This window comes from Coturnix japonica, chromosome 2, assembly GCF_054131305.1.
Source record: "Coturnix japonica strain WE chromosome 2, WE-NBRP24, whole genome shotgun sequence".
Lineage (NCBI taxonomy): Eukaryota > Metazoa > Chordata > Aves > Galliformes > Phasianidae > Coturnix > Coturnix japonica.
Genome location: NC_140664.1, coordinates 75,239,278 through 75,261,954, shown reverse-complemented (window position 1 = coordinate 75,261,954; position 22,677 = coordinate 75,239,278). Strand labels below are relative to the sequence as shown.

The 22,677-nt window shown below is 39.3% G+C and overlaps 1 protein-coding gene across 7 annotated transcripts in view; it reads left to right on the top strand.

Annotated features, from left to right (window-relative positions):
• CDYL (chromodomain Y like) overlaps nucleotides 1–22,677 on the top strand; it is a 100,672-nt gene that overhangs the window by 59,573 nt on the left and 18,422 nt on the right. The window contains exon 1 of one of the 7 annotated variants that reach the window (XM_032442485.2): nucleotides 3,832–3,942. The exons of 5 other annotated variants lie outside the window; for them this stretch is intronic. The gene's annotated coding sequence lies outside the window, so the exon portion shown is untranslated. Of the gene's footprint in view, nucleotides 1–3,831; nucleotides 3,953–22,677 lie in introns of those variants that run through there. One more of the 7 variants, XM_032442484.2, reaches the window with a different exon arrangement.

Genomic DNA, 22,677 nt, shown 5'->3' with positions numbered 1-22,677 from the left:
GCTTTCTGCCCCTTAATGATGTTTTGATAAGGCTCCTTATGATAAAATTAGAGTGCCAATTGTAATCAGTGGAATACTCACACTAAGACATTTTTATTTTTTATTTACCTACATCATTTACCATTGAAATGTCCAGAGAGAATGTTAAAATTCTATAGTGATACAACTATAACTTTGTAAACTTTTATCATTCTTAATCATGAGAACTTTGGGTGTGAGCCTTCTTGAGATGCTCTTAGTTTGATAAAAGATATAATTTCTTTTTTTATCTTAACATTTGACCGCACATAGTAGACAGCATTGTCTCACACAGTATTCTCCTGAGGAAGCTGGCAATGCATGGCTTGGACAGGTACACTCTTTACCGGGTAAAGAACTTGCTGAATGGCAGGGCCCAGAGAATAATGGTGAATGCAGTTAAATCTAGCTGGTGACTGGACATAATTGGTGTTTCCCAGGGATTAGTACTGGGACCTGTCCTCTTCAGTATCTTTTGATGACCTGGACAAGGAGGTTCAGTGCACCCTCAGTAAGTTTGCTGAAGATATCAACTTGGAAGGAAGTGTTGATGTCCCTAAAGGAAGAAAGGACCTACAGAGGGATGGGCTGGACAGCTGGGCTGAAGCCAATAGGATGAACTTCAACAAGACCAAGTGCCATGTCCTGCAGTTTAGCCACAAGAACCGCACACGATGCTGCAGGCATGGGGCAGAGTGGCTGGAAGGCTACGTGGAAGAAATGGACCTGGGGGTGCTGGTCGATACTCAGCTGAGCATAAGCCAGCGGTGTACCCAGGTGGCCAAGTCCAGAAGTTCAGTGGCATCCTGACTTGTATCAGAAATGGTGAAGCCAGCAGGAGCAAGGAAGTGATAAGCAGGGAGGCTGCTAGCAGGAGCAGCTGCCACATGCTTTCTGCAACAACTGCATGCTCTTTATGGCAGCAGCATCTCTGCTAGGCCCCTTGCTCCCTCAGCAAGGCTAGTAGCCCAAGGATGGATAGTGTGTGCACGGAGCAGCTGTTGCTGATAGAAGAAATGGAAGGCTGAGTTATTTTTATGGGAGAGGGTGAGGGAAGGTTAAGGGCATCCTCCCACAGAGTGTAGAAGGTGATGGTCTTGTATGGGGGTGCAGGGAGCACCTGGAAACTCTGGAAAGAGGGAGGAAAGAGAACCATAATAGTTGGATGTATATGCAGTAACTGCTGGATTGTGGCATGCAATGTTGTAATGACAAAATAAGTAATTTTTATTGTACTATTGTATGTGGAATTAGCCTCAGTGTATCAACGTATGTGGATATGTATGACTCTCCTCTATTTAAAGGAAAAATATTGATTAAAGGGAATGCTCAGCAGTCTCAGAGACTAGTTGTGTTGTAGGGAGGATCAAGAGAGGAGAATGTTTTATAGTATTTGGCTTCTTTTTAAATTATGTCTTGTGTGTCTGTAGTGATAAGATGTTCTTTTAAGTGCTAACCTTCTACAAAGTCTTGGTAGGAGTTTAGACTTCTCAGTGAATGGAGATTTATGGTCATGATTCAGGCAGAATTGCACAAAAACTCAATGTGGAAGCTATGTGCAATATCATACAGAATAATACAATGCCATGTTTGCAGGACAGTATTCCTGACATACCTTATAGTAAGAATTCTTGCCTCTATTTTCCTTTGTATAAACACAGGAAGATGCACTAAGCACTTCCTGGTTAACCATAGGTCACGGAGTCTGTCTATCAAATGTGCTCTACATTTGGAATGCTTTTTTTTTTTTTTTTTTTTTATAACATTTGAATCAAAAGACATTGAGGTCATCTGGTCTGCACTCCAGTGTATTACGAGTCATTACATTTCATCACTTGCTGCTATACCCTGAGTTAGCCTAGTGTATTACCAGTCTCTGGAGACTAGATTTTTGTTTGTCATTTAATGCTGAATAGCAGGGAGTTGATTAGAAAAAATATGCTGAGATGAAAATACTTGTTTTGTGTGTCATGTTCTGCATAACATCTTGAGAGGATGCCATCTGCTTCTGAATAAATAAATAAACTGGATTCCTATTAAAAGAGCTTCCTTGAACAGTAGCTTATGTTTCAGCCATGTACACATAGCCTGGCCCTTTTAGTGTACCCTCCAAACACTTACTTCTGGCAACTTCCACTCTTCCCACAAAGATCCAGGCAGATTGCTCTGCCTCCCTCAATGTCATAGTATGCTGACAATGTAAAAATGTGTAGGCTGGTTATTAAAACGTCTGCTGGAGTCATGCTGTTAAAAGGCTGTCTCTCACTGTTAGCAAATTCTTACTTCAATGTCCTTTTCAACTAAGTAATAGAGGTGTGTTCAGGCAATCCCTTGCTGAACCTCCTGCAGCTCAATCTGTGGATTTTCTCCGGCATGTAAAAGTAGACTTTGCATGAGCAGCTTTATGAATACAAGAGAAATATAGATTTTCTTCTTTATATGTATATTTATTTTAATTATTATTATTATTATTTTTCTTTTTAATGAGGGTTGGTTGGATGTGTTTTGTTTTCTTGTGGCCTTTTTGTGTTTTGTTTTGGTTTTGTTGCAATTGTCCATAAGGTAGCATATGAGCAGAGGCATTTTTCAGTTTTACACGTCAAACTGAATTGTAGCCTGGAATGACTTTTGCAGGTCCTCCAGGGAAGGGAGATTCAATGTGAACTTATTTGGAGATTGAAGGCCTTACAAACACTGCATTTTTTCTTGAACCATCTAGGCTATGGGTGTTCTGTAAAAGTGAAGGTATTATTCAGATTTCAAATATTTGGAAGTTGTTTTCAGGAATATCCTCAGGTTCCCTGTGCTGAACACTCAGAAGAATGAAAAAGCTCCAGACAAAAAGTAATAAGGTTTTTCTTCCTGTTGCTGAAGTGTTTTCCCTAATTTTTTTGTCTACCTTCCCTAATTCTGTTGAACACAGCTCCTTCAAATCTTTGTTCTGTACTGTTGACTTGAGGGGAAGAAGAAATACAGCCATAGATTCATGTTAGGCAACCTAGCCCGTGTCATCTTTACTGATTCTCTCCATTTAACATTGTGGTTAAACATCAAGTAAAAGTGCTTCCAAGACAGGCTGCAGAATGCCTTTTATTCTGTCTGTCTTTTCCTCTTATCACTCCATGCTTTTGCCTGCTTATTTCTGTCTGTATTCTTAATTGATGCCAGCCACTTAAAGGGCCTGAGTAGGAGCTGAAACAAGGAGGAGGTGGGCTCAGTAAGACCTGTAAATTGGCATTGCTGCTTACAGAAGTGTACCCTTGATGTTTGTTTGAAAATATCTTCTTTTTCTCTGCTCAAAAAATGTAGTACAGTTGTTGAGAGTGGTAAAGAACAGCTGGGCAAAGGCCAGAGAATAAAAAATACAAAGATAATGCTGAGGTCCCCTAATCAACTATCTCTTAGTTGCTTCTCTTAACTCCTGCACAAGATACAAATCTGTTACCTCTTTCTTAGAAGCAAGAGGTATTACCAAGCAGTTTCTTCAATTGCAGGCAGTATGTAATCTGTTAACATAAAAACCTCTGAACTGGGTTTTATGTCTCTAGAAAGAATGCTTCATTCCTCAACTAAGCTATTACAGAGTCTTTTTAATGCAGACAGACAAAGCAGAGACATTTAATGCCTTTCTTTGCCTCCATCTTCAGTACTGATGATGGGCACCGGGACCCCTGGAGCTCTGAGTTGCATGACTGTGACTACAATAACAATTCCTAGCCAGTCCCAAATTTGAACAGTATTGGCTGTTTCAGCTGGATGCATAGAAGCCTATAGGGCCCAATGGAATTCATCTCAGTATACTCCCAAGAGCTGGCTGATGTCATCACAAGAACTCCTTCAATTATTTTTCAATAATCGAGGGAATCTGGGGAGATCTCAGTCAACTGGAAGCTGGTGAATGCTATCCTGGTTTTCAGGACCCAGGTAATTACAGGTCTGTCACTCTCACTTTGATTCCTAGCAAAATTATGGAAAAAGATATTCTGGAAGTTATTGAAAAATACCTGAAAGTCAATGCATTCATTAGCCACAGCCAACACGGGTTCAGACAGGGAAAGAAAGTCCTCTTTAACAAAACTGTCTCCTTTTATGTTCAGGTTACTCATTTAGTTGACAAAGGGAAGCCAGTTGAGGTGTGTGTTTGGATTACTGAAAACCTTTCAATGCTGTTTCTCACAATATCCTTCTGAACAAAATGTCCAGCATATAGATAGACAAAAATATGTGATGACTGAATAATTAGTTGATAAGCTGAAAGGATTGTAGTAAATAGGGTTACATCAGGCTGGTTGCCAGTCCACTAGCAGGGCTCCATTTTAGGGCTGATTCTCTTCAATGGTTCCAGTATTTCTGAAGGTATACTAGGTAAGTTTCCTATGGGAGTTGGACTTGATGGGCCTTATGGGTCCCTTCCAACTGAGGATACTCCACAACATTTCCTAGCCATCCACACTCATCTCATTGGCAGCTGTATCCCTATGGATGAAAAGAAAGAAAGCAACTGACCTGAAACTTTGTTTCAGCCTAGAATTTTATAATTCAGTAGCAGCAGAATGTGACTTGGGGTCATTTGTTAATAAGATGTTTTGAAACTGCCTGATGAAGAAAGATGCCATTTAACACACTAGACTAGTGTGACAGCAGGTCACAGAAAGAAGCTAAATAAATTTTAAAAAGCAGTATTTAACATACAAATATGTCCCAGTCCTTTACTCTGCTCAATAATAGGATTAATTGCTAAGATCTAGTAGGGAGTTGAATGAACAGAGTACATTAGGTTGTATGTGACTATTAAAAGAAGTTGGGTGATTCAGTCTTGTGTTGAACATTCTATTTTTTTATTCTGTTCCTCAGCAGACATTCAGACATCCTCCTAAGGGTTGCTTGGGGCTTGCTTACAGTATCTCCAAGGCATGGTTGTCCTGTGTTTGCCTCATTATCACAGAATCATAGAAGTTGGAAGGGACCTCTGGAGATTGTCCAACTCTCCTCTAAAGCAAGTTCCCTACAGTGGGTTGCACAGGAAAACATCCAGACAGGTTTTGAATGTCTCTAGAGAAGAAGAATCCACAGCCTCTCTAGGCATCTTGCTACAGTGCTGCCTTTCATTCATTTTTAACTGAATATCTAATCAGAATTTCCCTGGTTACGACATGTTTCCATTACTTCTCATTCTCATGTGCACCTCCAAGAAGAGCGTGGTTCTACTTCTCACATACCAGAGGCACATTAAGTGCTTCTTTCTAATGTGAATGTGTCATGCTATCCTACATGCACCATAAGAAGCAAAATCAGTACGGTTTTTGCTTTTGCTTGTTCTCTTTTCAAAAGTCTGTTTTTTGGGAGAATAGGCAATTTTTCAGTTCTGATAATCTCCCACCTACCTCATCAAATTTTCAAATTGAGCATGCAAACTGTATTCAAGACCATGTTTTTGTTCCAGTATTGGCCACTGTTTGAGTCATTTGATTATTTGAACTTGTAGCCTCACAGTTTTGGAGAATTGGAGAGCTCAATAAAGCTCCATTTAAAGATGTTGTTACCAGACAGGAATTCCATGTTGTGTGTTCTGGAATCAGTTTAAATCTTTTGCAAAGTTAAGGTTTCCATTGGCTCTGTCATTAGTGGAATGGATTTCTACCAACAGTTTCAAACTAACAAGATGGTGTGTGTTTACAGAATGCCTGCCAGTTTAACACTTTCTCTCCACTTAGAAATAACTAGTATCTTAAGCTTAAGAGCTGTATAGGACAGAGTGTGGCTGAAGCAATAAATATCAGCCTTTGCTCATGTTATAATAGTACTGGAACCAGGGTGACCCATGTGGAAAACTTATGGATATTATTAGAGCTACAAGTTGGACTAAAGGACATGCTGATGAGCTTCATCTCTGCTTGAACTGAGATTGGATAGAACAAGTGTTTCTTTTCCCCAGCATGGATTTTATAACCCTTTATTAAAATACTTCCATAATGGGGATTAGACCATCTCTAACTCAGCTCTTTCTTTCTGCAATATAAACCAACGCTATTCAGTAGTGTTTCTTTCAACGAACAATTCACATATGACTTTCATCTGCAGTAGAACAACTGTTGGAGATCTGTAGTTCCTTTTTCTACAGATTAAATATACACTATTCCTTTCATCTTTCCTCTTTATCTCATTTTCAGTTTTCTTATCGTTGTTCTTCAACTGTGAACTGTCCAAAGTATTTATATTTAGATATGTTTCCCAAAACTGGATTGTTTCAGCAGATACTTCACAAGAATGTAGCAGAATGCATTATCTCTTTGTATGAGTGAAATTTCCTTACCAATGTGCCTCAGAATAGGGCTTTGCCCTTCTTTTTGCATGATGCTGCTAACTGGTGTACACTTTGCAATTGATCACAACTGAACAGGCTTTTCCGTGTTGTGCTTCTTAGTCTTTGAATCCACATTTTCCCATGCATATTTTATTTTTATTTCAGTAGGAATAAAAGTTTACTCCTCAAGATGTCTCCCAAATCCAGCACTATAACTGGTTCTTCTAAAAGCTTGTGGTCCTTTCATTTTTATGTAACCTATGAATTTCTTAAATGTGCTTTCTCTCACATTTTCCAAGTCTTGAATCAAAAAAGTATTATTTGGTCCCTAGACAAACCTTTGCATTAGAGACTTATTTTTCAGTTTGATAATTTATAAATAAGAATGTTTTTTTATTTATTTTTTCAACCATATGCCTCTTCCCACCTCTTAGTTATTGCCACCCTTAGACGATCTTTCTTCTTGTGGCCACCAAAACCAAAAGCATCTTTTTGTTTTATTTTTTTTCTTTTACTTGATTTCAGGGAGCCTGCAAATATTGGCTTGTGTATGGGGTGGTTTTGGTTTTTGGTTGGTTTTTAATACCCTATTTGCATGTACTACACTAGTAAACATGGGTGATATATGCCCCTAGGAGAATAAAATGTATTTCTTCATCCTCTCTCACACTCTTCTCTGGTGATGGGCGAGGTGGTTGGGTTTTTCTTGTTGAAAACTGGCACCACCAAGACCCAGTATTTCACTGTCTCCATTCAGACCTGAGCTGCAGTCACTCTTCTACCCTTTCTAGAAAAGACTAGTGCTCTTGGGTTCAAGTTGTGACTGCTTCTCTGAGATCTTTCCATGTCCTGTAAGCAGGCTGTGTTTAACAGCCTCTGAAATTCCTCAGGTAAGGAATGTTCACCATGTGTAAGGTGGAAAGATGGTAACAAAGATGGTGACAGATATTCAAAAAGTTATTTATGAGGAAAAACCTCACCAATATGGATGCCTTTGCTGGGAAATGATGAGGCAATCTCCACTGGGGAGCAATCTCCAAGAGATGCTGCCTTAGTGGTGGTCAGCCCTTAAAGGAGGTCTAGAGGAGGTGGAATCAAGCTCTACCCCTTCTGGGAGCACAGCTAAATTACTCTCACCTGTGCTCCCAGAGCTGACCCAACACTTGCCTCAGCTGATTAATCAGAGGTTCAGGCTGTGATTACCAATTTCCCATACACCATGCAATCAAGCATGACATTGGGCTGCTTTAATCAATGACTACCTTGTATTTGCATCAGCGTCTATAGACCAAAGTGTGTGCTGTGCCTGAATTGGTTACAAATTTGAAATGTTTTGCCTATCAGATTCTAAAGATGACTCTGGAGATTATTAACCAGAGCATGTTTGTAGATGTCTTCAGTCTGCTGAAGTTGCTTCGGTCTGGTGAAGATGCCAGTCAGCATCTTCAATGCTGCTTGGTCAGTCTGATCAGATGATGATGTTTGTATATTTTTATTTGCTGCACACGGCAAATCCAATACAGTGGTGGACTTATATTGGTCTGATTTCCTTTTGGTAGCATTAGCCACATGTTTTGAACAAGGAACTGTGTAATGATAGTTATTTTTAGTATTGATTTTGGATGGGTGCATCTCTTTTCTGTGGGAATCTTCTCCGGTGTTGGTAGTACAGCAGCTCTTCCATTGCACAGTGACTTGCATTTTCAGTAGTTGACACTGATGAATCAGCTGCACTTTGTTTCATTTTTAGCTCTGAACTTTCCAAAAAGTTATGCACTGCTTGTTAGAATAATTTGTTGGCTTTTCTGTGCGTGGTCCTTCTCATACCACAGTCACAGTGCTTAATTTTCCCACATGCTCTCCACCATTTGTGCTGTAACTTTGCAAGTAAAAAATGAGCAATTTCTCATATATTGAATTTGTTTCAGGTGGTGGTCCCTACCTTGTTTGTTTGTTTGTTTTTTAAACAGTTCTAGAGTTATTTTAGCTTCTTCTCTCTGTGAAGGTAAATGATTTATAAATCAATCAGACTCACACACATTAATTAGTAGCCTCATTACTGGGCTTCAGCTCATTTAAAGGCTGTGATTTAGAGGCAAGAGGGGAGTACTCATCTCAAAATATTCTGTTAAATCTATGTAATACTAGAATAAGTATTGAGCATGTGTGGGTGGTGAGATGTGTTCATAGCATGGTGGTCTTCAGAGGGCAGTGGCATTGTTAGCTAAGCATCAGTTGGCAGGTGGTGATTGCATTATGACTGTATATATTGTTATTATTGCATATTTGTTTCCACTTTCCTCTTCTGTTTTAGTAAATAGTTTTTATCTCAAGCCATGAGTTCTATTTTGTTTCCACTTATCTCCCTCATCCCACTTGGGTGATGTAAGCAAATGACTGTGTGGTGCTGTGCTTTTTCTGGGTTAACCCACAGCACCCAACCTAGGGCACAAATGATGGAGATAATGACAGATCGACTCTAGTGTGTTAAAATGAAATTGTTAGAAGTGTTTTAGTAGTTTAATAATTTTTGCTATATTTGTTATATTTTCGGAGATCTGTCAGAGCTTTTTCATGAAAACATATTGCTTACTGTATATGAAACCAGTTGCCCTGTTTATAATCTCCAGAGGCTGGGTTGAAGATATCATTTTCTTACATGCTCTAACACTGAACAGGATACTAATCTAGCATTTGTATTTGATACTGTAGTCCTCTTCAGACTTTGGAAACCATTCATAATTTCACTCATTGCTTTGTTTCCTTGGGAAGCCAGGCTATGTGGGAGACAAGCAGGAATATTCAAACCGGCACATTGCTATTAGCTATGAGATATGGTTTAGTGGTTTGCTGTAGCTACGGCAATGGGAGGATGGTTGCACTAGATGATCTTGTAGGTCCTTTCCAACCTTGCGATTCTATAATTCTATAATTCTATGTCCACTGAATATGCTTCAGATTTTGTTTAAAAACTATTTACAACTGTCCCCGAGGGATCTGCCCTGAAACTGGATAGTTATGAGTGGTATAGAGCGTGGGATGGCATAGGAAGGTACCTAGGACAGGAAGCACCCTCAGTATTTTGGAACATTAAGTAGCTGCCTACCTTGCCTAGATTCTCAGAAGACCCTTGTGGAACTGTTAAGAGAACATCCAGTGCCAATCACTACCACAATAGTGCACCAGTGGCAATACCACACCAACCAGGACTCCCTGATTCCCATTCATCAACTAATTTGACAGCTGGAGAGCCAAGGAATAATCAGCAAGACTCGCTCATCATTCAGTAGTTCTATAAGGTCAGTGTAAAAGTCCAGAGTGGAGGCTAACAGTGGACTATTATGGCCTGAACAAAGTCACACCACTTCTAAGCACAGTTGTACCAGACACACTAGAACACCAGTATCAGCTGGAGTCAAAGGTAGCCAAGTGGTATGCCACAACTGACATCGCCAGTGCCTTTTTCTCAGTCTCACTAGCACCAAGAGTGCAGGCCACAGTTTGCTTTTACTTGAAGGGCCAATCATTACACCTGGAATTGACTGCCCTAGGAGTTGAAACAGCATTACCATTTGACATGGGCTGATCCAGACTGCACTGGCAGAGGAGGAAGCTCATGAACATCTGTAATACATTGATGACATCATTGTGTGGGGCAACACAACACAGGAAGTTTTTGGGAAAGGGAAGAAAATAATTTGAACCCCTCTGGAAGCCAGTTTTGCTATAAAGCAAAGCAAAGACAAGGAACCAGCATAGGAGGTCAGCTACTAAGGAATGAAATGGCAAGATGGATATCGTCAGATCCCCATGGATGTGATCAGTAAAATAACTGCCATTTCTCCTTCAACTAGCAAAAAGGAAACACAAATTTTCTTAGGTGCAGGAGAATGCATATTCCAGAATACAGTCTGACTGAGTAACCTAGGAGAATGATTTTCCATGTGATCTGAGCAAACACAAGAATGGTGTGGTATTAAAACTTTTGGCTGGAACCAGGACAGCGTAGTAATTACGTATGGTCTACAAAATGCAGGGTGTTTTAAGAGGAAAGAAAATGGTTCAAACAGTTATTGTTGGCAGAAATTCTCAGCTTGTGTATCTCTTCAGTGCTGTCTGACAACACAAATGAAAAAACATTTTGGACCCAGATTCAGTATTCCATACATAAATAATATAGTTTGGTCTTGTTGGGAGCTAGAGTAGTTTACATTACAGAATATAAAATTACCAATTTTATAGGCTTCTTCCGATAACCTGCAGTAATACATAACTAATTTTAGCATTCCTGTGATTTAGATTTTTGGCTTAAAATAAGCAAATAAGGAGGAGGACATAGAGCCTTTTCATTATCACATAGTTTATGTTACAAGGTGTAGGGGAACTGCTGAGTCACAGTCTGAACCACTGATTGATCTCCTGAGGCAAGGACTCAGTTAGCCCTGGGAGCACAGGTGAAGGCAATTCAGCTGTGTGATGAGATCAGCTGTGTGACCAGAAGGGGTGGAGCCTGGCTGCACCTCTCCTAGACCCCATTTAAGGGCTGACTGCCGCTGGAGAAGGGTTTCTTTCTGAAGATCACTCTCTTTGGAGCTTTTTACTGTAATCCTTGGATGTGGATGAACATTTTATTTTTTATTATCTCTTTCGACTGTGATAATCTTTCTAATTATACAGACTATAAATGCCATCCTAACCATCCCACTCTGCTAATTGTATGTTTGTTGATTATACATGAGGGCAAATAGATATGTTATTTCTTTCTGGGCTTTTGTCCATTTCCACTGTAAGCATTCAATAAAGTCACTGGCAGGTGTTAGATTTTTCTCATAATTAAACTTGGTGTACTTCTGATGGTTAATTGCTTTATCGCCATTTGGATAGTTTACTGTGTTCAGATCTTTTGGTAACAGTGCCAGTGTGCCCCTCAGAGCTCTTTTTTATGTTTTAACAAGAAGTTGCATTTTGCTCCTTAAGAAATGTGGATATGATTGGAGAGTATAATTTTTTTTTCTTTAAAATCAACATATTCTTTTGCAGTTGAGGCAGATCACACGTTACAATCCTATACCACTGCTGCTCAAACAAAAAAGCCCCTCTTCAGATTTGTACATTTTATTTTCTGTGTGTTATTTTTTATTTTATTTTATTATTTTTTTTTTTGTTCTAGTTTTTCAATACAATCTCTGGAGCAAGGCTTTGTTCTGGAATCCTAATAGGTTGCTTGGATCTATTTGCTTGTTTGTTCCCCTCTCTATGTAAAACAATTTTTTCAGTTGCTGTGGGGTGAAAAGGTGCAGGTAACAGCAGCAGGGTAGAAATGAAAGCTGCAGAAAACACATTACTCTTTCTCATTTCTAGTGTACTTGATAGGATTTAAACAATGAGTATCGCTAAGATGACAAAATGCATTTAATAAGAGTGCAGCAGGTTTCACTGGGTGAAACTGCAGTAAAACATCACCTGTTTTAAAAGCTCACTCTCTAAGTCTACCTAAATTTCTTGAGCAGGAGGTAGCTGGGCTTCACTGTTGATTGTTGTTCCACAGCTCCCTTGTTTTGCCCCCTAATTCTAGTGCAAAGCCATATGAAAGGCTGTTCCTCACTTGACTTGTTTAGTCTTTGGTCTTTAAAATGTTTAAATTTCTCTGGGATGTCAATAACTGTGGTTGGGTTATATTTGTTTGTACCTCTCCATTGCGAATAGTTTCAAGTTTTAAATTGCGAAGCAGACAAACTGCTAAGAGGCAAGTCATTTGATGTGTAGAAAGAAGGGACTTGTAGAGGAAAGGGATGCATAGGATGGGTGTTTTTGAGCATCTTTCTCATAGCATTGTACATTTTTATAAAGAGGGATTTCAAAGATAAGAGTTCTGTTGACCAAACCAGTTTGCTTGAATTATCCATGATTCTGTCACATTAATTTTATTCTAGCCCTTACAAGCTTTGCAGAGCTAACAGCACATCCACTCTTCACTGCTGTGGTGGGTAGGACTGCCATAATTGTGGTGCTGCTGTAACTCATATTTGTGATCTCGCATCTTGAAAAGTAATATTTGGTGTGTTCCTACTTGCATTGGAGTATTTTCCTCTCAGTCTCATGTTTGCATTTGTTTTCCTCTTACGAATTATTTGCTGATTGATTCCAAGTGAAACTTTAACAATGGGAACTTGCAATAAGGGCATGGACACTTGCTCTCATGACTGATTTTCAAAATCCATCAGGTGTGCGATAAATGCATATATGCAGAGAAACTTGTACGTGCTTCTGATTGTTTACACAGAATTATATTCCTGTTGCTGTTTCACGGTGATACTTACTAATATGTACTTTACTGTATTTTATAAAAGAAAATGGGTCTTAATGTGGTCACACCGTTAAATATTAGCCAAGAAACTAGTCTTTTCCAAGTGATAACTAAAGCAATTTTTAAAATGTCAAGTGTAAGTTAAATAAGCCAATTTTAAATTAATTTAATGAAGTTTAATGCTGAAGTCCACACAATCAAAAAAATCAATTACACAGTTTTAAAAAAGAATCACAAAAACTGAATTAAAGAATAAATTCTTTTTGAGTCTTGAAAGCAGCTTTGCTAAGCAGGTAAGAGAATAATTTTCAGTGCCAATTAACCTCTTTGTAATATGATAGACAAGGAAGCATCCCCAGGAAAATGTATATATAAAGTTTGTACTCATGTTGTGTGTACAGCAATATTTAATGGATAAAAATCCACTGAAAATGTAACATGTGTACATCATATTTGTAGGAGTTGAATTTACTCTTGGATATTTTACTTTACAGTACTCGAGTTTCAGGACAGTAATGAAATCTTAGCATCTTTTTCTTTAAATAATGTATTTTTAAGAGAAAAGGGGGAGCTGAAGCATCAGAGAATTCACTTGTAGCGCAAACTTATGTGTACTGCCTTGTTCATTCAGAAGAATATGTTTGATCTGTAGAGGGATGAAGGCATTAGAAAATTTAAAAAAAAAAGGGGAGGGGGTGGGAGGTCACTCCTTGCACTGGAGGGAATTATGTGGAAGAAATGCATGGGATATCAATTATGTGGAAGAAATACATGGGATATCATGAAATCTCATGTCTCAATTCTAGCATGGAAATGAATGAAACAGAGGCTGCAGGTGTTTCACAGAATGGTTTGGGTTGGAAGGAACCTTTAAAATCATCAAGTTCCGACCCTCTTGCTATAGGTGTGGATACCTCCCATTAGACCAGGTTTGCTGCCAAATAAAGAGGAAGCACTTCTCTAGGTATATTGGTCTCCTCAGCAGAGAAGTACTGTGCTTTCTAGCAAGACTTCTCTAATAACACTTTTCAGGAGTGTTTGCAACTTGCTCCTTTTGTACTGGGAGGACTGTGTAGCTGAGACATCTGAAGCTCTGCTCAGGCCAGGTTGGAAGGGGGCTGCCCACCAGATCACAACTAGCTGTGGCTGCCTCTGCAGGCACACAACTGAGGGCTCTTTCTGCTTCAACTCCTCCTCTTCCCTCAATTCGCTCCTGACAAATTTAATCAGTCTTTGCTATCTTTCTGCAATACAGTGCTTTGTTTTGCTACAGCAGAGTGACTGTGCTCTTGCCATATCCTTTCTATGCCTGATGGGATCCTACCTTCTACTGGCCAACCTGTGCCCGTAGACAGCTAAAGGACCCTCCTGCAACTCTTTCAGCTACTGAATGCTGTTTTGATTCACTGCTCAAAGTTAATCATTTTCATCCCTCCTTGGTGAATGCAGAGAGGTAGGGACACCTGGTACTTGTGAAGTTATGTCCATCTTTGCTATTGTTTTCTCAGATATTCGTGCCTACTCTCTGTGTTAGGGGAATGGCAATTTTTATTATAGCTCCCTCTGAAAGTACCAACAATTTCAAAAGAATCAGGCTGTCTTTATTTCTAGTGCTGCAACTCTGTTGAATTTTATCTTAGCACCAAGCACCACAGAAGTTCATACTGGAAATGACTTCTACAGTAGGCCATAAAGTCCCCTGGGTAGTCCAAAAGGTATTGCACAGAATATATCCAGTAATAGCACCCGTATTTAATTTAGATAGGATTTTGGTTTCAGTTGGAACCAAGGAGATTAGTGGATTCTCCTGATGTATGACTGGTTGTGCTCCTTACCCTTGGAGGAAAAGAAGTTGTCAGTTTTAATCTGATCATTTAGAAGTTTCCTCTTACCACAGGCTATTTTCCTCATCATTACCTTGTAGCTCGTATGAGGTTATCATTTACTGTACCCAGTCACAGAGCCCAGTTTCCTGATTTTGAAGTATTTTACAAATAATGCATAAAATAGGTGCAATATTCACATCAGTGAGGCTGTCGCAGAAATGGTGGATGCAGAATGGAGGCTGCAATACATAGGAACATTCTTTAAAAAATAAGAGCCCAGGTTTTGTGGCAGAAGTACAGATTCAATTTGGAGCTGTGGTTGTGGCTTTGCAGTCAAGTACTCAAGGTGTATCCACAGAAGAGAACTTTTCTTTCCAAGGTTCATTTAAGGACACATGCAGAGAGTTTCCATCAAGACTGAAAGCAGCAGTTAACTGAGAATCCAGTTGTTGCTAGGATTTGCAATTTTTGTCTGATACTCGCAGTCCAGGTTGATTTCCTTTGTCCAGCTTGGTGAAAAGTAACTGCCTGTAGGTTAAGACAAAAGGCAGAAATTCTACATAACCTTGCCACATAGACATCCCAGCAAATAGGTCTGGAAGAAACTTTTGTAATCTAAATCCATCCTCCTTCTACTGGTCTGCTTTGCAGATGTTGATTCAGTCTATTGGTTTGCACATGGGTAGAATCCATCATGGTTACTGAGAAACACTTGTAGTGAGGGTGTGTGGTTGAAGAGTGGGCTGGTGGGTGAAAAAGGGCAATAGTTTCTATCTCACAGTGAGCAGATAAAAGGAAGGAGCAAGGATCAGCAAAATGGAGGTAGGTTTTTGCTGAGCTGTACCTGGGAAGATCATGGAATAGATCTTCCTGGACAACAGGCTTGATCACACAAGGAATGAACGTGTGATCCAAGATAGCCAGCAGGTGATGTCCCCTCTGGTCTGTCTTGTTGCTCTTCAGTATCTTTATCAGTGACATCCATGATGGAATTGAGTGCAAGTTTGCTGATGACATCAAGCTGAGTGGTGTGGTTGACACAGTGGAAGTAAGGGATGACATTCAGAGGGACCTCGACAGGCTTGAAAAGTGGGCCCTGGTGAATCTAATGAGGTTCAACACAGCAAAGTGCGAGGTTTTGCAGTTGGGCTGGAGGAATACCAGGCGTGTATACAGACTGAAAGGAGCAGTCCTTGAGAGTTGCCCTGAAGAAAAGGACCTGTGGGTTGTGGGGGATGAAAAACTTAATGTGAGCCAGCAGTGTGCTCTTGCAGCTCAGAAAGCAAATCAGAAGAGCAGCAGGGATGGGGTGGTAATTGTCCCCCTCTGTTCTGTCCTCATGAGGTCCCATCTGGAGTACTGTGTTCAGGTCTGGAGTTCCCAATACAAGAAAGACAGAGAACTGTTGGAGAGGGTTCGGAGGAGGGCCACAAAGATGATCAGAGTGGTGGAGCACATCCCCTATGAAGACAGGCTGAGGGAGCTGGGCTTGTTCAGCCTGGAGAAGAGAAGGCTATGGGGTGACCTCATTGCAGCCTTTCAGTACCTAAAGGGAGCCTATAAACAGGAGCGGAGTCAACTCTTTGAAAGGGTAGACAACAGCAGGACAAGGGGAAATGGTTTTAAGTTGAAGGAGGGAAGATTTAGGTTGTATGTCAGGAGGAAGTTCTTTATAGAAAGGGTGGTGAGATGCTGGAACAAGTTGCCTAGAGAGATTGTGGATGTCCTATCCCTGGGGGTGTTCATGGCCAGGGCAGCCTGGTCTAGTATTAAATGTGCAGGTTCATAGTACTGCCTGTGATGAGCATTCATGATCCTTGAGGTCCCTTCTAAGCTGGGCCATTCTGTGATTCTGGTGATGCAAATGGTATTTTTAGATAGTGTTATAAGTCAGAATGCAGCCTGCTTTTATAGATGTGCTTGAAGTGTCAGGAGCTGTGACAATCATAGTTGGTTAAAGCTAGAGGGAAATAGAGTCTTAATGAGGGAGATTTCAGCAAGAATTATATTTAGTGAAAGTAATTCATATCTCTAGAGATACTTCATTTTCTTTTGAACCATGCTTGCTTGTGGTGGCTGTAAATAAGAGAATTTGATTTTGCTTTCACACTAGGTTAAACAGTAAAATATATGTTGTAGGCTAGTGGTAATGTAGAATTACAGTACTGAGTAGTAGTCGCATGTTACTTTACACTGGTTATGCTTTATATATAGGCATAAGTTGTTTGCCTGCTTGTGTTATGTGTCTGCCCAGGGGAACCAGAACTTTTGAGCCTGTGTGATAAAGATCTTTGTTTTGTAGTGGCATCCTGAATGCAGGGGCAGTGGACCTGAGCATGTTTTCTACAGTACAGATAAACTACTCCACAGATGCACTCTAAGCAGTAGTTTGCCTTATCCTTGTATAAGTAGTTCTTAATATTTATTGTAGCCATGTAGTTGAAATATTAGAAGATAAATTCATATCAGGTATGTTTATTTTTTTTCTTTTAATGTTCTAAACTCTAGGGCAAGGAAGAGCATGTTGTATAGCAATTGTTCTTTCGTTATTTCAATGCTATCATTTTTCTGTGCAGATACATCAGTGGTTTATTGAAGCTTATTTTGTAACTTTGGGCTCAATTCCATTACTAAATGGCTTGTGTGAGAAAATACCTACTCTTTTCTATGATGATATCTGCCAGGCAGTATATTTTTATTAAACTGGAGGGAAATGTGTTGCTGTTCTCTCTAGATTTCCTTCTCAAATTATTCTCAGTTGTCCCATCCTCTTTTTTTTCCCACAACCCCCTTCCCTCTGCCTGGCCAGCAGCATCACTTGCTGCATGATGAGGCATCAGAAGGAAATGATCAAGTTGAAATCCAACCCAGCACACCCCACAGAAGTGATGGGCTTGTTCCTGTTGTTAAATTAATCTGACAGTCTTTGTGGGTTCTTTTTGGCATATCTTCATTTGTTTCTGTCAGTTTATTATTCACTTTTTTTTTTTGGTACTTAGTCATAAGTTGTTATTTCTCCCCAAGTAATGAGCCCACAGTAGGAAAACACTAACACTTTCTCCTGGATATTCTGCTGTAATTGAACTGTGTTTAACATTCTTTGTTGGTTTGGGTTGGGATTCCATTTGTCTTAAGACTGGGAAAGGAGAGGGAAACTAAACAGGCAGAAACACTGATGAAGTAAATTGTTTTAAACTGGAATTGGCTTTGCCTTCAGAAGGTTTGTGGAATTGTTCAGAAAATCCATCAAGGGTGAGGTATTTGGGGGCCCTGCTGTCTTGTTTGTGCACTGGACACAAATACCCACAATGAATGATTAGTTTGGTGAGCTCTGTGCAGGAAAGAAACAGCTGTGAGGGGAAAATGTGATTTTGTTGGTTTGTGGGTTTTTTTGTTTGTTTTTTTGCATAAACTATATTGATATTCAGGTACCAGTGACTGACTCGGGATTGTAGGGGGAGAGCAATTTCCATGGGTTACAATGAGACTAATAGGTGATCCTGAACTTGGTAGCTAAACTGCATGTTAGTCTGTTGACAAAGTCTGGCTCACAGACAGATGTGCAGTAGACCTCTTCCCTCTTACAGTAGGAGTGAACTTTGGCAGTATGTTCACAGCATTGGTCATCTGATCTGAGCTAGTTGTATGATCATACAGCTTCTTGCTCTTAGTCTCTTAATTGGTTTAAAACAAAGCAAGGGGAAAAAAAAAATGAATAAAAACCCCACCACATAAATCCTCCTTGAAATTTCATTAAGTGGATCATTTTGTTTAAGAGTTAATGAAAAAGTAAAATAGTCCCACTGCAGCATTTTTGCTAATTATAATTAACAAGAATAATTTGAGAGAACACCTTCAAGATAAATTCCTTTGAGATCTCAGTAGTGTTTTAACTGAGCTGTTGGGAAAAATATCTCTAGTATCTTCTGTGATTTACCTATATTTGAAAATTCATCTACTGCAGCGATTAAAAATATTGATATAATCATAAATCAACAGGGTGATATGTAGATAACAGAATGGAAAGCTATATGCAACATCTTTGTTTGGAATTAACCAGTGACCTTATGGCAAATTATTACTGATATGTCAACATATTCTGAGATCAAATGGAGATATGGTTTTGCATAACTCTGTATAACAAGTTCTCTGTGACAGAAAGTGTTAAGTCTTACCATTCAGTAACCCTGAAATCTTAGTTGTTGCTAGATAGAAAACCAGAAATGAATACTAACTTCCACCTTTTGGCATCAGTTGAAACTTAATGCATATTTAGTAATGGTACGAAACTGCAAGATATTGGTAAAATATTGGTAAAATTGGCTGCTAAGGAGGGAACTGTTGGAAGGAGGTAAAATTTCCCTGCAGTATCCAGCGTGGTTCTCCTGGGTGTTGCTTTGGATCCCCAGTAGCTTTTAATCAGAAGGGAATTTCTAAGACTTAGTGAGAACGGTCTTTTAAGCAGAAATATACTGCAGAGATTTGAGGCTGTTTGTTTTTGGTTGGTTGTTGGGTTTTGTTGGTTTGGTTTGGCTTTTTTGTTTGTTTGTTTTGTTTTTGCTTTTTGTTTGTTTTAGATTATTTTTTATCATAACTCTGAAATTATATCAATACAAATTTTACTACTCAAAGTACCTTTCAAGTTTGCCAGTCTTTAAGCAAACAGGTCTTAGAAGAATTTCACTTGCTATGGTCCATTTCCCACTTAAAGCTGTCACACTTGTATGTTTTTCTTTTTACCTCTGTTTTTCTTTTTTTTCAGTAAGCAGTCTCACCATGTTCAAGCCTTTTAGTTTGTAACCTGTTGCATGTACAATATGATCATTTTAAGTCCTTTCTGTTTTCTTACAGCATGCTGGTTTCCCCACTAATATTTTAATTCACTTTGTAACTCACAGTACATCCCACTTTCTTATTTTTGGTCTAATTCTCCTTTTATCATTTAAAAGTAATTTGTTTTTAGCATCTGTAACTATGAAAACTTTAGAGTTTTACTTTGCATTTCTAATACCGTTCTTTATCTGTTTTAGCATCTCCCTGTATTCTTCCCAGTGTTCTTTTCTTCCTATTTTCTTGTAAGTATAGCATATTCTATTTTTACCCTCAGTTCCTATTGACCTGTTTAACTATGTGAAGTTAATTGAAGCTTCATCTCACTCCTGAAGAAAATAACACAACTTACTGTATAAGTTCAGCTCAATTTCTACACCCTCTCCTTATGAGTGAGATGTCCCATTGTTTGTCTAAAAAAGCATTTAACTCAAATTTTTTTACATAACATATCTAAAATTGAACAGCTTTCATCCTGGTAGAAATTAAGTTTCATTTCTATTTGCCAAACCATCGTGTTTCTACTTTATCTATTTTATTTTGTTTAGTGGTCGGCATCTGATTTGAACAGGTGTGTCCCTGTCAGGTTTCAAGAAACAGCAACCCATGTAATTGCTCTGTCACTTCATCTCATCTATGATATGTTTTAAATGATGTCCAAATTAAAAAGTGTGCTGGCAATGAAGCTAGTTATGTACAAGTCCCAGCATTTTTTGTGTACACAATCTCTGATTTTCCTTGTAGCAATTCTTCTGGGTTTTTTTTTTTGGTTTTTTCTTCGGTAGTGACCACCTCTGATATTTTTGGCTTCTTTGTATGTTCTTAATGGGTTGTTTCCTAAGGCAAGATACAGCATTTTAGGCTTCTGATATATACAAGGATGTTCAGTGCTCATTGTCTGTGTACCATCTCTGAGTACAGTGGTAATGTACAAGAGTCAACTTGTATTTTTTTAACCATGATCACACCAGTGTGACTTCTGTGTAAAGATGTGCTCCTAACTGTTTGCAAATAGGCAAATAAACCTTGCTTTCCTGTTGCCTGCTACACAAGCTACAAAAACACCTCTGAGGTTGCTGCATACTTCAGTTGTAAGGGTCAGATAAAATAGTTTGATCTTGTTTTTACTTCCCTTCTTCTTAGCACAGTGGGTAATAGTTACCCTGTCCTGCTATCTGAGATGGATCTTAACTGATTTGTCCTTTTTTTGTTCCGTAATTGGCCCTAAACCACATTGTTAGGTTGTTTTTTTTTCTGTGCTGTATTTCTAACTTACTAATTTTCTAGGACTTTCTTCAAGATCTCATCCTCCTAATATTAGTCTTAGTTATCTTTTAGTGGCTATCATTTTGTATTGGTGCTGCTGAAATGGTATATTAAATACCATAGTGTTAGATTCCATTGCTTCCTTAGCTGCCTGTTTTGACTAGTAGTTGTATCATTATTCCTACTTCAACTTCTTTTCTGGATGTATATAATTTCTGGAAAGGGGAAAAAAATCCAGGAATTTATTAAAGAATATTTTTACTGTAGCTTTTTGGGGTTGGGACCATCTGTAACTGTAGTAATCCTGGCTTTTATACAGACGTGCTCTTTAGCTCAGGGGAAACTAATTGAGCAGCTCTGCACCACATTCATGAAAGCCTCAGCAATGAAAGACAAGCTGATTTCTTTCCTCAACAGCATGAGGAAAATGCATCCAAACTCTGCCCATTTACGCTTGATGCGTCCTGCTGTATAGGGGCAGCTCACTGTCTTCCATTCTTCCTAGCTTCTGGCTGAGATTAGAGCACTACCATTTCAGTTTGCTGCTTTCAGCTTTAGTTATTGTCCTGTGGTTTACCCTGGGCATGTTTTTTGGTTTCCTTATTCACCACTATACTCTCAATTTCTAAATGTGATGAAAATATGTTCTTATGATGGGTCTTTTTCCAAAACATATTGGCTACCTCTGCAAATCCCCAAACCTGGAGAATCACACCGTTATTACTGGGGTCAAGTTGCAGGCTGAATGATACAAATACTTCCTGCTGTCTACCGTAATGGCTGCTCCAAAAGTAATGCCTCCTATATTATGTTGGCCCACGCTGTCAGTGGCAGATATTGGTGGTATGCAGTAGATGTTGAACTTTCCCACCAGTAGTCCATTATGTTTTGTTGCCGTGTGACAAATGGCAGCAGAGGGGCAGTCTGACAAAATGGTGTCTGACATGGAAGTGCATATGAACCAGAGGTATATCAGTGAATTCCTCCATGCAGGAAAAGAAGTGGCACCCATAGGCATTCACTGATTCTTGCTGGATTTTCCTGGAGACCAACCAGTGAAAGCGAATACAGTCAGGTGGTGTTTCAACAGTGGCTGGTGCAGATTTTTAGGAGCATGGTATGCAGGCTCTTGTTTATCACTGGGCAGAAATGCATAGCTAATGGTGGTGACTATGTTGAAACATAGTGTTCTGTAAGTGAGAATTTGCTCTATCAGATAGTGTTCCTGTGCCCTTTTTATCTGTAGTAGTTGTCTGCCTCCCTGAGAGGGAAGATATTGCCCAAGTTTTCCACATATGATCCTTGCCTTATGCTCTGAGGAGTCTACTACTGTTGAATTTAGGGCTTTCTCTTCCTTTCTGTTTGCTTTTGGTTTCTGGTTTATATTTGTTTGTTTTTCTTTTAGTATAGGAAGTGTAAAGAATTCTGGATATTCTCCCTGAGTTCTTCACTCCAGAGATGTCCTCACACACCCACTGGTATTGCTAAAGACAAACATGAGAAATCACATTCAGCTTGAGAGCACAGGTTGTATTTACTGTTCTCTTTTCCATCATAAATTACTTAAGCTGTTTGAGATTTTTTTCCCATCAAATAACACAGAAGGACAAATTTGGCATGACAACATGCTGTTCTGAATCATTTTTTAGTTCAGTGCATTGGAATATTCAGCACCTGTTGCATGGGATGCCTTTAATCATCCTTTATTTAATGTGGGCTTATTTTCCCTAAATACTGGGAAGACATGGGGAGAGGTTGCCTTTGAAACAGCTTGTGAATGTGTCTTTAGATGTGGTGTAAATAACAGCTATGTGCTTTGCCTAGAGGCACGATCTTTAACAGATCTTCTTGGCTCAAATCCTTGATTCTTCAGTGAAGACTACTTTCCTCTGAGTACTTCCTTGTATAAAATAAGAATTACACATGCCAAACAAGTTATTAATGCATGTTCATTCACAGAACCATGGAATATCCTGAGTTGGAAGGTGCCCATAAGGATTACTGAGCCCAGCTCTCGTCTCCATACAGGACCACCCAAAATCCAAACCATATGTCCGAAAGCACTGTCCAGACACTCCTTGAACTCCTGCACTTGGGGCTGTGCCCTCTGCCCTGGGCAGCCTGTC